Here is a 15,626-nt window from a genome sequence, read left to right as displayed (position 1 = left end):
TTTTGTTTTGTTTTGTTTTTGCCAGTCCTGGGCTTGAGCTCAGGATCTGAGCACTGCGCTTGGACTTTCTCAGGGCTAGAGTTCTACCATTTGAGCCTCAGCACCATTTCCAGCTTTTTTCTATGTATGTAGTACTAAGGAATCAAACCCCGGTCCTTGTGCATGGGAGGCAAACACTTTCCCACTAGCCCAAAATCTTGGCCCCCCAGACCTCATTTTCTGAGTAATGCACAACAATGCTACAGATATGTCATAATCCCCAATACATAGGGAATAGTTACATTGTTTTCTTTGGTTCATTTATTTCCATGATGATGCTTGTAACTGGGCTCTAAGCGAATCTGTTGTCCAGCTTGATCTACGGCTCATAGAATGCTAAGTCTAAGAAATTGATGTCCAGTACATGGCTACAAAACTGCTTAAGACAAGGTAAAGCTAGTTTGTGCTTTGAAATAACAAATTTTCTTCCTTATTTTTTTTCTTGTTTGTCTGTCTTAGGGCTTGAACTTTTTGCCTGGGCCCTGTCCCTGAGCTCTTTAGCTCAAGGCTAATGCTCTATCACTTGAGTCACACACAGTTCCATTTCAGGTTTTTGGTGATTAGCTGAAGACAAGAGTCTCAGGGACTTTGGTGCCCAGGCTGGCTTTGAACCATGATTTTCAGATCTCAGCCTCCTGCATAGCTAGGATTACAGACATGAGCCACCATTGCCCAGCCTAAAAATTCTTCAAAACATAATTAGGATGAAAATTTCAGATTTTTCTGTGAATAAACTGTGGACTTAAGAAAGCTGTACAAGTACTTTTCACATATTTTACTTTCCATAGGTAGATTATATGCTGTTAATATATGATCTGTGATATAAAATCTTCCCTATTTTGACAACTTTTAATTATAAAATGTATAGTGTTTCAAGAATAAAATATGCATTGTGCTACTTTTAAAATGGAGTAGAGTACAGGTAAAAAAAATCCACATGGAAAGACAAAAAAAAAAAGCAGATCTACAAGTAAAATAAAAGGAGGGAAGGAGAAAGAAGTGAAATGAGGGAAGGAGAAAGAAGAGAAGGAGGAAAGAAAAAGAAAAGAGAGAAACTGAGACTCTGCTAAGAAAAGTATCTTTATAAACCTGGCCTTTTTTATAAACCATAGTTCTCTATGTACTTTTAAAGTTAGACCAATAATTGAGAAAAATACGTGCCATTTAGGTTAAAGAATACCAAAGAAAAATTTGGGTAGCCAAAAATAAAACAAAACAACAAAAAAAGGAACTGTCCCAAACAAACAAAGAAGGATTGCAAACATATAGGATCCCCTGAAAGTAGCTTTGCATTTGCACATAACTGGTATTTTTCCTAGTTCAACCTATGAGGCTGCTGCATTTCTTATTGCATGACAGAAAATAAGCCTGACTTAACCAGAAATAAACTATTAAGTCATCCTAGAATTCAATATCTCCTTCACTGCTGACATTCAATAAATATTTACTTTTGCTATTAATTTCAATAAGCTTCTAGTTTTCTTTTCAGAGATGAAACAATTCTTTGTTTTCAAATATTTTATTTTATTTTTGCCAGTTCTGGGGCTCTACTACTTGAGCCACAGCACCACTTCCAGCTTTTTCTGTGTATGTGGTATTGGGGAATCAAACCCACGGCTTTGTTCATGCTAGGCAAGCATGTTATCACTAGGCCATGCTCCCAGCCCATCCAAGTGATTTTTATGCTCACTGAAGTTATTTTTTCCATATATTTTTATTGTAATTAATGGAAGGGTTACATTATATTCACCAGATAAAAGGTGCATTACTTCACAAACATTGATACCCTTTCTCATGTCTTGGTCCCCATTTCCCCCCCACACCCCCGCCCCTCATCTTATTTCCCCCCCTTCCCTAGAGATAAAACAATTCTTAAGGACATCCCTCAGGTTAATATTATGTAGCTGATATATATATATATATATATATATTACTTTGGAATTAAATTACAGAGAGAAAACTTTGAATTTAAAGGATAATTATTCATATTGGTTTCATTTTGCTTATTTTTTTAAATTGTGCCTCCAAAATTAAGCTCTTTTCTTGACCAGAAGCATTCTTTTTTTGGAAGACAGCTGTAAAAAGACATTTTCAGGTTATTTGGGTTACATTGCAAAGTAACCCCAAATTGCTAAAAATACAGAAAGATCTGTCAGGAATAATGACTATAACACTCATGACCGCAACCTCATTTTTATAACAGGATATTTAATGAGCTACACATAATAAAATGTAACTCAGTTTTTTTTCCTTCACATGATATCATTTGATTTTAGGATAAAATATTCCATAATTTACAGAAACACACTAACAAAGAAAGGGAAATCATAAATGTTTATTCTAAAATCAATACCAAATTGAAAATCTTCATCTCAAAGACTACTTGTTGAGAATAAATGCATCTCAGAGATTTTTTCACATTTTTAAAGCATTATTTAGTCATTGAAAAGAAGCCTGATTAGAAATTCACCATAGATTTTATTTTGTAACAGATATTTAAATAAAATATTTCTCCTGCACATTACTTTTGATCAAGACTTCAATCTTCAGAGATTTGTGGTAACAAATGTTAACCTTAAGAAAGAAATAAACTTTATATATTGTACCACAGAGACCATTATAGTAATCTAACTGAAGCTGTCTTTCTCTTTAATTTTCTCTTTCAGTATTGCACAAACCAAGTTGTTCTATCTGTAAAAACTTGGGCAGAATCTTTTGATTGGAGAATTAAGAGCCTCCAAAAGCTAGTATTACAGAGATCAACTAAGTGCAATGTTTCTGTGGCTGCTGGGACTTTATATTAGCAAACATCTAAATGAGCACTGACTTAGAGAGTAAGTGTGGAAAATACCTTTTAATGGCATGAGAGAAAAAAGGGTCCCACCAAAAGAAGACTTTTATATAACTTGCCTAACGACCAACAACTTAAGGCATTTATTAAGCTTGGATTTTCATGCTGCACTAGTTTTTCAGATTGCTTGCTCGTGTGTTATACTATATGTGTTTTATGCACAGATATGATTTATATAGATTAATGATAAGCATGGTGTTTCAAATTATAAATGAAAATATTTAATTGATATATATAGTATTATAAAAAAATTTGAAATCATCAAAGTTTTTAGCATATATTTCACCATTTACTACTTTATGATTGTGATGAGGATTATAACTATCCTACAATATTTTTGGATTGCACGTAAAGCCCTCTAACAGCCACAGGGAAAATACAGTGTTATACTTTTTAATTATTCATTTCAAAAACTTTCTCTTGCCAGGTGGCTCAGACCTGCAAATCTGGCTACTCCAGAGGCAGAGATTTAAGGACTGAGATTCAAAGACAGACTGGGCAAAAGAGTCTGTGAGACATTTTTCTCCAAGTAAACAACAGAAAACCGGAAGTGCACTGTGGCTCAAAGGGTAAAGCGCTAGCCTTGAACTTAAGAGCTCGGGAAAATGTCCAAGCCTAAAGTTCAAGCCCCACGACTGACCCCACTCCCCCCCCCCAAAAAAAAAAGAAAAACATTACTCTTTCAGGGACAAAAGCGTTACAGGCAATGTACATAAACAACCTTTGGCAGATTCAGCATGACTGCACAAGGTTAGGAAGCCAAAGAATTATGGAACTGATGTTAGAACCTTTAGGTTAAACTTGTCCAAGTGATTAGAGTGAGGACTCTGCCCTTTCTAGAGATGTTTTCTTCCAGAATTCTTCCTTTAAAAAAATATTCTAAAGGCAATTCACAGGGTATAAACACACACAGAGAGACACACAAAAACACACACACGCACATATATATATATATATATATTCTTACTTTAATTTTCACATAAGCTCTTCATGATGAACGAAGGATAAATCTTATTCTGTGTTAGAGGTAAGGAAATGTTAAATGTTATGTTTGAGTTGCTTAAAGTCACAAGTTAAGATTAGAATCACTAAGTCCAAAAACAAGACTACTATTTCTAGATACAGTGAGCATAAATTCCTTCAATGCTTTGTGGATTATTTACAAATTCTCTTGAATGTAATACAAATTGCAAATAAATAAACTGGTAGAATCACACTTGGCTCTCAGTTTCTTTTCAATTCATAGTCATTAAATATCAGTCTGATACAACCTCTATTGCTATTCCAGTAGGCATCTACTAACACATAAATACATATATTTGTAGCCTGGTACTGGTGGCTCACAGCTATAATCCTAGCTACTCAGGAGGCTGAAATCTGAGGATCATGGTTTGAAACCAGCCCAGGAAGGGATGTCTATGAGATTCTTATTTTCAGTAAAATACTCAGAAAAATCTGGAAGTGGCTCTAGACTGGCTATTCTTGAGCAGAAAAAAAAGCTCAAGGACATTGCGCAGGCTGAGTTCAGATCCCAAGTCCAGAAAAAAAAAAATATATATATACATATTTATAAAATAATACTATGTAGTTTATAGACATAATGTTATATAGATTGATATGTATCTATAATATACAACCCCTCAGCTTAATTTTAATTATGTTCTAAAAATCTATGTGCTAGTGATTGTATATAGAGTCCCTTCTTGAATACTTGTTTGTTAAACATGACATTTGAAATATGATGTAGAAATCAATGTTAATAAAATATTTTTAAAAATAAAATAAATTGAATTAATAATTGTTCTGATTTCTCTTTGCACTTTGTTACAAGACTGAAGTAGAAGAAAGGAGAGTAAAATGGAAGGAATTCTTCCTGAAGAATGAGATCAACCTTTTCATGTGTTATATGAAGCATTCAACAGAAGAAGAATATCTTTTGCCCTTGACTTAGGCATACTAGATATAATCCCAAAGAAGGAAAGTATATTCAAATTTGGGGAGAACATGAAAAGCAACAATGTTTTAGAATTCTTGGAATTAACTAAGGAATTAACCAAAGTAGAACAGTGGAGATGGGCCAAGAAAGAAGTTTCCTCCTCTTTGATGTGGTATAAGCAGGATGTGGAATTTCCTTCACTCCCTGAGGCAGAAATAAATGGTTCTGGGAGTTAGGTAGAGGAAGTATTCTGATAATTTGGGAAATGTAAATCGCAAATGGCAATCCCAACTCCATCTTGGCCTTTTCCAGAGACAGGAAGATCTTAGTTGTTGGACTGTCAGGAAGTAGAGTGGACAATCTTACAGAACATCATACATGAAACCACACTGTGGACTACACCAATGACGAATTAAGGTAATAGCATACCAAGATACTCAGAACATCATCAATCAGCCACACCTGAGCAAAGACCAGCCAAGATTCACCTAAAGTCATCCCAGTTCTCCTAGAGTTAAGACCAACATGGGATCAGAGCCTCAACTTCCACAATAGTGCCCTAAGATTTAAAGCTTTTGAACAGGAAACATTGCTTTGGGAAAAAGGAAATGAAAAAAAGGTCAATAGACTGGTTAAACTAACCACCTGAAATTCACAATCCCTGTAACTCTAATGGTCTGTTTATTTCTCCAGTTCATAATATAGCCAAGAAAGGTTAGAGGAGGTACTGGGCAGCAAAATTATACTGTAGAAATATTTTTAAAAAATTAACAAGAAATGTACTCACTCTGTATATCACATCACCTTGACAATATCATTAAATTTAAAAAGTAATATCATCTTCTAACATCTAAATATGAATTTCTTTTTTGTGATAATACTGAGGTTTAAACTCAGAGCATTGCACTTTCTAGAATTGATTGTTTGGCTTCTGTTATACCACTGGAGCACACTTACATGGACTGGCCTAAACGAAAATCCTAGACCTCCTGATTAAGAAACATAACAAATATGAACCAAGACAGCCCAGTGAAGATATGCTTGTTTTGTTTTGTTTTTTATTGACCACTGGGTTCAAACTCAGGGCTTCATGCTTGCTTGCTTGCTAGGCTGGTTTCAATACTGCCCAGCCATACTTTTAGCCCTAAATAAAATTTGAAATCAGTACAGAACCGAGGTACATTTAATATTGAAAAAGATGTGATTTTTCTCAATTTTTTCTTTTCCTTATTTACTATTATTTTTCCTTTCTACTGTCCTTTCTCTGTGACATTTTCTTCCTTGTAAAATAAGAGGACCTAACAAACTGGAAAAATAGAATTATCCTTGAAAGTATGTCTTTATTTTCCAAGAATCTGCTCTTAACTCATTTCAATCTCAAACAGAAATCACAGCTTTCCCTACCATTTCTCTAGAATGGGGAAAATACACAAATTTACTTCTAATAGGCTTGAAAGAAAGAACTTAAAATATGCTTGTGAATCACTGTGCAAATGTTACACAATCTAAATAATTCTGTACTTTTCCAACTGCTCCCCAAAGAAAATGGGGCCTAGTCCTACTTTCCAGAGGCAGACTAAGAAAAGACATTTCTTCCTTCTCTGTTCCATTGCCTGCTACCTACTGACCGAACCAGATGTTGACAAGTATAAAACTTGAGACAGCTGGTTATCTAACACGTAAGGGCCAAATGCTCTAAAAAAAAAAACCAAATCACTTTTTTGCAGCTCACATCCTGATTCAGAATCTCTAAGCTAAATTATCAGGGTTGTGATTCTTAACCTAATCATTTCTACTACCAGAGTAAGATGAAATCTGAAAACGAACACATAGGATGCAGTTGTACACAGACAAAATACAAATCTCTCACACAGGTCTAAATCATTGAAGAAGTTAGTAACCATGCCTAAGCTTTTCCTTGGGTTTATAGAATCATCAAGAACTATTTATTAAACAGCTATGATATGAACTGCTCTTCAAAAAAGACATGAAGAACTCACTGTTTCCTATCCCTTCCTGAATTTAGGATTTCAAACAGTAATGATTCAGACACAGAAGCAACCAGCACCTAATGTGGCATGCAAGACGATTGAAAATCACAGATTTGGCCTCAGAGTGATTCATAATTGTAATGAGGGGCCATGTCCTTCTCTTTCTAACCTGTCCAGAAACTATATTGACTTGAATGAGTCAACATAATAAAATTGTGTAGGGAAGAATAAAAGGGGAGTTGTGTGACAGAAAAGTGTAGAATTATTCTGGTCTTAGAGAACACCAATAATAAAGTCCAGGAGAAAGAAATGTTAAAAAAAAAGTAAAAATTTTCTGAGAGGTATTGAGCTTTTATATAGTACTAAGTAAAACATACATGAGATGCACTGTCTATTAGTATATAACTACATCATCATAGGCCCTGGGAGGAGATCATCTGGGGTCAAAACTTGGCTGGGGCTCATACAGTTTCCACAATCTTGTGATGTAGCTCCAGCTTCTTCTATGTAAAATGGGGACAGCTTTAAATCTCTGTTTCATGGGGTTACCATAGAATGAAAAAAATAAAGATAATTCCTCATATTATTGGTTTTGCTATTCAGAAATGGCTTTCTTAAACTCGACTTTGAAACAGAATTTTAATTTCATTCTGTAGTTTCTAATATTGCAAAACTTGAAGCATTTTCATAAAAAATAGAAGTAAATTTTCTGTTAGTCCCCTCTCTAAGTATATAATTCAGTGATTAAAAAAAAAAGTTAGTCAGGCACTAGGGATTCAGATATATAATCCTATCTACTCAAAAGGTTGAGACTGCCCTAGGCAGCAGAGTCCATGAGACTCCATCTCCAATTTATAAGCAAAATTTCAGAGTGTAAGTGTGACAAAAATGGCAGCACTAGCCTTACACGAGAAAGGGAGGGGGAGGCACAGAGTTCGTTCTAATAACTAGTTCACATAGAAAAGCATGTTAATGTAATTTATATCAGTATTTGTGGATAAAGTAATATTATGAAGGTAAAATGCTTAATGTAATCTCTAATGTACAATGAGTATTAAAAATGTGAGTTGTTCTTGTCATCACTATCATCTCTATTATTCAATATTATCAACTAGAAAATGTAAAACTGGCTGGGCATGGTGGCTCACGCCTGTAATCCTAGCTACTCAGGAAGATGAGATCTGAAGATCAAGGTTCAAAGCCAGCCCAGGCACAAAAGGACCTGAGACTCTTATCTCCAAGTAACCTCTAGAAAAAGGGAAGTGGGATTTGGCTTGAGGGTAGGGCAGTAGCCTTGATCCAAAGAGCTCAGGGCCAACACTCAGGCCTAGAGTTCAAGCCCCATGACCTACACACACAAAAAAGTAAAACTGAGGTAAAGCTGGATAAAGGATGTGATATTAAGGATAGAGAAAAATGGATAATATACAGAGGATATTTTTCCTCTACCTACATGATATCACAACTTTAATAATTACCTTAGAGATTCTGAATCAGGATGTGTGCTGCAAAAAAAAAAAAAACATGATTTTTTTTAATAGAGTATTTGGCCTTAGGGATTAGATAACCTGCTGTCTCAAGATTTATACCTGTCAACATATCATGATATATGATATTTAATTGATTCTCTAAGATACAAATAAGGGTTGGGTAAGGAATGAAGTTCGGCAAAAGCAGGAGACTTAATGTAAATCCTAGAAGAAATTGTGATTGCACATTTATATCTATGGTTGGTACTAAATGCTTTACCAGTATTAGTTCTGTGAGCCCCATAATAATCCTGGAGGATCTACTATTTCCTTTGTATTACCACCCTACATTCTTGCAAGGACAAAACATTTGTGGTGATTCTCATGAACAGAAGAGGACAGTCAGGACCTGAAGCCAAGTCATCCAGTCTCCTATGAGAGATCTTGTCCTCACCCTGTGTGGCAAGGAACAAGAAGAAAGTAGTGAGAAATGTGGAAAATAAGAGACGGCTGAGTGGCATTCCTTTTAACTTCAAATCTGAGCTTCTCCATGCATTTTTCCCACCCTACATCCATTCCTCCAGACATGTGCTTTTTACTGTTTAACATCATACCTCATTTTAGAATGGTATTTTCTGAGACATCTAGTGTTGAAAATTATTCTGTTCATACTGAGACACTACTATAAAGTCTATTCTAAGCAGTTCCCAGGTGAAGAGAGAGCTTCCATTCATTTCAGCAAATTAAATTTAGTCACAATTCAAATAAGCAAATAAGGACATGCACAAGATGATAAAAAATACATCGATGTGTAAACTAAGCATTTGAGAAAACTCAACTCCTTTAAACAGACATTTGCAAAAACTTCATAAACCAATGTCAAAAGTTGAAGATACACATTTCAAACATGAGCTTGAAGATCAAGGCTTGTGAAAGCTGAACAAGGTATGTTATACTGCTTAGAAATCGCACAATTAAGCCAGTGGCTCATGCCTTTAATCCAAGATACTAAGGAAGCTGAGATCTGAGGATCACAGCCTGGGCACGAAAGTCCATGAGACACTGATCTCCAACTCACCACCAGAAAAATCAGAAAAGACACTCTGGTTCAAGTGGTAGAGCAGTAGCTGTGAGCTACACAGCTCAGGGACAGTGCCCAGGCCCAGAGTTCAAGCCCCAGAAACTATAATAGTGATAATAATAGTAATAATGATAATAATAATCCCAGAATTTATTAGTTAATTAAGCATGTGAATATTTATCTGGGATAGTATTCTATTAACCATAATAGATTTTTAAGTTGAATCCCTTATGTTAAAAAAATTCCCTGCTTGTGAGTATGGAACAAGTACTTTTTTTTCTATTTTGGTTAAAGTTTATTTTTTAACTGCAAATAAAGAGAGAGAAGGAAAAATCATAATTCATTTTATTACATACCAAACTTCAGAGCACACATTTCAGTTCAATTAAAAGTGGAATCAGGTATATCACACAATTAGATCTTTCAACTATCCTCATTAAATTTTACTTCAATGGGGAATTCTATCATCTCTCAGATTTTCCTATTATACTTGCATTTTAGGCCAATAGCACTGGTACTCTGCTACAAGTTATTGCATACAAGTAACTGCTACAAGTTAGTTGATTAAGATCAAGTATTATTAAACAGTAGAGTACTTTGTTGATTGTACTTTTTCTATATAATGAATGACTTTATGTGTCATTTCAAAACAGACCTCTGGTGATAACTGGCAAAAATCAATAAGCAATATTGTTGATTGTAAAATTCTGTCTTGGGTATCTACGTGCTCATGTGTGCTCCTTACAACTCCAGCTCCTGATCTTTAAAATTTGCTGCAATAGCAAGTGACAAATTAGTGGAACTGTTACATGAAAGCTATTTGCCATGTACTTAAAGTACACTCTTATTTCACATTTAAGTTCTGTATGGATGTAATTGACTTAACAAGCAAGTGTTTATCAGACTTACTGCTAGAAAACATTAATTACCTTTGATCTTCTAGAAGCTCACAACCATTTATTTTAAGAAAATTTGACCAGGTGAAAATTTACTTGCTCAATTACAGTTCATATTGCATTCTTAATTTCTTACTATGGGATGTTGCATACATATATGTGTTGCTCAAACAAACATAATCTGAAATTTGAGGTGGAGTATACCTATCACTTATATTATTATAGAAACTATTGGGGCATGTAATTAAAATGAATTAAATAATTACAGCTTTTTGAAGTTGATGAGGCTGAAATACTTTAGTATATCATATTATCTGTGTCAGTTTGTCCAGGTCCCTGGCAGAGGTGTGAGAACATTGAAGAGGGTAACACTGATCAAGATGCATTGTATTTGTAAACTGTTTTATTAAGTTCCACCTCCTTTGTACAACTCCTTAAAGATAATAAACAGTAAAAATAGAAAAAAATGTACCATGTAATGTTTGTGTTTTATTAACACCTAAATTTTGTTTTATCTTCAAGACTTATTGCTAAATATCAGAAGTTAAAATTTATTTTAGATATTAAAAGTGTCCTGAGTACAAATTAAGCAGGGACATAAAATTTAATTACTTGACTTAAAAAATAATCAGAATGCCTAAAATAACTTTTATGCATAAGTAGTTAGATATACAATAGACTTGTGTTCAAGTTTATTTGATAAGTGAAAAAGTGTTAACAATTTTCAAAATAGCTAATTTCAGTTATTTTTCTCTCCCACATAGTTAACCTACATCATATTTTAGGAAGTGTTTCTAGAATATGTACTCAATATTCCATTCCTAGAATGGCCTTGAAGTTCAATTATGGCCTTCTTGGTTCAATTATTCTCCTGTAATTTGAGCATGCAACACACTGAGTGTGATTCTGGTATTTCTCAGTATACATTTATACTTCATAGATATGTCCTGTAAGCAAAAGCTTGGCATATGTTTCTCAATGAAAGAAAGAGAAAATTAAAAAAATATATTGGGAATAAAATGTAACTATTTTGGTTATGTCCATCTTCTACATAACATCCACTTAGCAAAATTTAGTGTTATTTTCTCTCTATGCCATCTGAACCACATATAAAAGAATTCTCATTGCCATTACATATCCTATTGTCATATGGATATCATGGTGTCCTTAGTAATTCCAAGAAACACTTTCCTCAGAGCAAAGTAGATTATATTTAGATATACTCATAATGAATTGTATATTCATTTTACCACCTTATTTGAATATGCAAATTTCAATAAATATATATGTATATCTCATAACATATTTCACATACAAGCAGAAAATATCTGTAAAGCAAATTAGTATTTGCTGAATATCACAGAGCAACCCAAAATGGTTTTTTCCTTTCCATCACTATAGAGTCCACAGTCAGTGTAACTTGAGCAAGACTCTATTCCAGAAGGTTTTATCAAACAAACAACAAGAGAATTTAATGAGAATATTACCGAGAGACCCAATTTGCCTCTAGTCTAAGCTTAGATAAAAATTTGCCTCTAGTCTAAGCTATGATAAAAATTTAACCAATGACTATTTACTATTTCTCTGCTACATACAGCTTTTCTAGTTAATACAGAAAATATAAGGGAACACAAGGTATTTCCATAAGACAGTTTAGCTTTCTAACTAGATTGATAGATGACTATCAAAGCTGCATCCATATGAAAAGTAACAAGTAAATTGCACAGTAGTTAGAAGATGTCATAATACTCCAATGGAAAAATGATGAAGGCCCAAATAGGTTTGTAGAATTGAACAAGATGAAGAAAATTTTGACAGATACCAGAGCACTAAATTACTCCTGGTAGATAACTGCAGTTGGAGTATGAACAAGGAATCAGTGTTCACTCTGTTCTTAACTTGGGTGAATGGTGATGCAGTGGCTCAAGCCCATAATCCTAACTACGTAGGAAGTAAAGATCAGTGCATCATGGTTCAAGGACTGCCTGTGCAGTGGAATGCATCTGTTATTCCAACTACAGGGAAGCATAATAACTTGGCATAGTGGCACATACCTGCCATCTCTAGTGGCACAGGGAAACATGAGTAGGGTGGCTGGGAGCTTAGATTGATTCATAAATAAGGTGAGACACTACCTAGAAAATAAGTAAATAAAACCTGAAAAGAGACCAGAGGCCCAATGATAGAACACTTGCTTAGCCATTTATAAGGATCAAAATCTATGAGTAACTTCAAAATGCATCTGAAAGTGTTTTGTAGAGTTTAAACTAGCCTGTAAGTGGCAAAGCATATTTTAGTACTACAATTAATATATTCTAGGAGATGGTATTAAATGTGTACCTTTTTTCCACTAAATTGGTTTCACCACAAGCGTTATTTTATCCTTATTTACCCCTGTTTAGCTAGTCCCTATTTGATATCTACTATTTGCCTGTTTATCTCCGTGTCCTTAATTTGGAACACAGAGAGTAATGGCATTGGAAAATTACACTGAAAGAAGTCACCCATGTACTCTGATAGATCATAAATATGGATGGCTGAAAAGTAAAATACTTCGCTTAGGATGCAAATTAGCAGAGAATTAGATGCAGCAAGTTGTGCACCAGAGATCCAAATCCTGACAGAGAAGTCCCTGTAGGGTCACCAGACAAAAAGCAAGATTCTGCTGCCACTCCCGAGGGAGGCTGCAGACACTACCTCAGTCTGTCATGAAACACTAATAGAACAGAGTTGAGTGAAGAACCACAGAGTCAGTCTGTGCAGACATTCCATGCAGAAAGCACAAGGGCCAAGAACTACAACTCAGAAATGTGCAGCCAGGGCAATCCCAGCAGGAGTGTGGCTGAGAAACAAGAAAGGGAGAGAGATGGAAGCTTTTTGAGAAATGCAAATAGTCACAATAGGGACAAAGAGTTCTCAAGGGAAAAATGTTGCTTTTGTAATCCAGACTCTCTTCTGACTACCCCCCCTCCCTCTAACTTCTACATAGTACTTTCCCAAAGATTCCAATCTACAATTTCTAAGATTCAGATGTAATTGCTAATAGAATATATCAGAAAATAATGTTTTGGAGTTAGTAGATATAGATGTAGTAATAATATATAAATATGAAATGTCAAATATAGTCAATAGCAGGATGGATGAGAAAATGTAAAAGTTAAGGTAAAACAGAGATCACCGTGGAAAATAGCAAAGTTTGTACTATATATACTCTTGAGTGAAGCCAAAGATAACCCCAAAATATAGCTTTTGTTTAAGAGGCAAAAACGTCTTCATATTGCCATGTTCTTTTGTTTCACTTTTCTGCATTGACAGTTATGAGTCTCTGCTCAGAACTATTATCTCCATCTACTAGTCCACATTCTTTGAAATGTGGCAGAAGAAATGTGATAGAAGAAAAGGCCAAGAGAAAAAGCAAGCAAGAAAATAAAGAGTAAGAAAAGCCATATAACGAATGACTGTTGTCTTTAATGTACTATGTTATCTCTCATCTCCTTTGCTGTCCCTTGGGTATCTCATATTGTAACAGTACCTCACTTTGTTATCTGATATATTGAATTTATTTGTATTTGGTTATTTGAAATTTGATAGGGAAGGGGGGAAAACCAAGATGGGGGGTCCTGGGGGGAGGGTAAAGGGTACCAAGACATGTGAAAGGGTATTAATGTATGTGAATTAATGCACCTTCTATATGGCAAATATCATGTAACCCTTTTATTAATTACAATAAAAAATAAAAAAATTTAAAAAAAGAAAGATGAGGAGAGAAAAACACATCAGGGTTTGGACATTATGTTTCTAGTTCTCAACTACTGGAAATAGTTGCAGGGCTGTTATCAGGTCTGCAGTCTCAGAAGTGTCAGGCAATGACAGGCTTCTTTCAGGTCCATCTTAGCTGACCCTATTTCAAACAAGCATCTGGTAAGCCAAACTGAAAATTTCTCAAAAACCAGTCACTTCTGCTACTTCCTGCTTTGATCACAGATGAAATTCAAAAGAACTCTCTGCCTAGAACACAGAAACCTGAGATAGAAAGGCAGAAAATGATAAACAGGAATGTTTTCATAATTTCTATAGTCTGGGAAGCCAAATAACACAAACAACTTTTAGGCTCCTTTAAAATAATGAGATTTTTTTAATGTAATTTATCCAAATTAGCTTTAACACAAAGCACTTCAAAACCAATGATCAATTCTTCATTTTCTTTTTTGCCAGTCCTGGGGCTTGAATTCAGAGCCTGAGTACTTGAGCCACTGCACCACTTCTGGCTTTTTCTATGTCTGTGGTGCCAAGGAACCCAGGCCTTTGTGTATGTTAGGTGCACTTTACCACTAGGCCCAACTCCCACCCCCAAATCTTTACTTTCCTGGATGGACATATCAATGATTTTTACTGAGCCTACTATAATGAACATGATCTTGCCATTAAGGATGGACACTTTGTTAGCTATAATATGGGATGGAAGAGAGAGAGTCACTTTAAATCATAAGGTCTGGCTGACTCTCACATACAAGGTCACTCAGAGCCCACAACCAGTATGGAGGACAAGTTTAAGGTCAAAATAACCCAATGTGATACACAGGTGAGGAGCTGTGACTAGGAGATATAGGACATGTGTGAAAATGGGACAGGTGGCAATAAAGATCCTAACAAATACTGAGTTCTCACTGTATATGTCAGTCACATAGAGTAAGATCCTCTATTTAATTCATATAAAGATATCATGATAGGATAGGGAAGGAGGGAAAGCAGGATGAGGGGCAGAGGTGGGGGGAGGGAAATGGGGACCAAGACATGAGAAAGGGTATCAATGTTTGTGAAGTAATGCACCTTCTATCTGATGAATATAATATAGCCCTTCTATTAATTACAATAAAAAATATATGAAAAAATATATCATGAGATAAGTATTGTGATTGGATAACTGAGTTCAAATATGTGAAGTAATTCTTTCAAAATACCAGTAAAAGGACACCAAATCACACATTATAATGTCTTGAGGCCAGAAGTGTATTTTAAAACACACTTGTTGTGACATTTCCAAGGATTTCCTTTTTTTAATATATTTTATTGTAATTAATATAAGGGTTACATTATATTCACCAGAGAGAAGGTACATTACTTAACAAACATTGCTATCCCTTGTCATGTTTTTGTCCCCATTTCCTTCCTCATTCCACCCCATCTTGTTTTCCCCCTTCCCTATCCTATTTCAAATAAACATATATACAATATACCAGATAACAAGGTAAGATACTGTAACAATATGAGATAACCAAGGGACAGCAAAAAAAGATGAAAAATAACATAGTACATTAAGAACAGCTATGCATTATATAGCTCTTGTTTCTATGTCCTGGAGG

At 34.9% G+C, this 15,626-nt stretch overlaps 1 long non-coding RNA gene across 1 annotated transcript; it reads left to right on the top strand.

Moving 5' to 3' along the window:
* Positions 1–323: 323 nt before the first annotated feature.
* On the top strand, positions 324–5,388 carry LOC150064236 (uncharacterized). The gene is made up of 3 exons (XR_016535139.1): positions 324–429; positions 2,706–2,782; positions 4,722–5,388. It is a non-coding gene; the product is annotated as an uncharacterized LOC150064236 (long non-coding RNA).
* The last annotated feature ends 10,238 nt before the right edge of the window (positions 5,389–15,626 follow it).

Source organism: Megascapheus bottae, chromosome 4, assembly GCF_031878675.1.
Source record: "Megascapheus bottae isolate mThoBot1 chromosome 4, mThoBot2.hap1, whole genome shotgun sequence".
Classification (NCBI taxonomy): Eukaryota; Metazoa; Chordata; class Mammalia; order Rodentia; family Geomyidae; genus Megascapheus; species Megascapheus bottae.
This window is presented reverse-complemented; position numbering and strand designations above follow the sequence as displayed.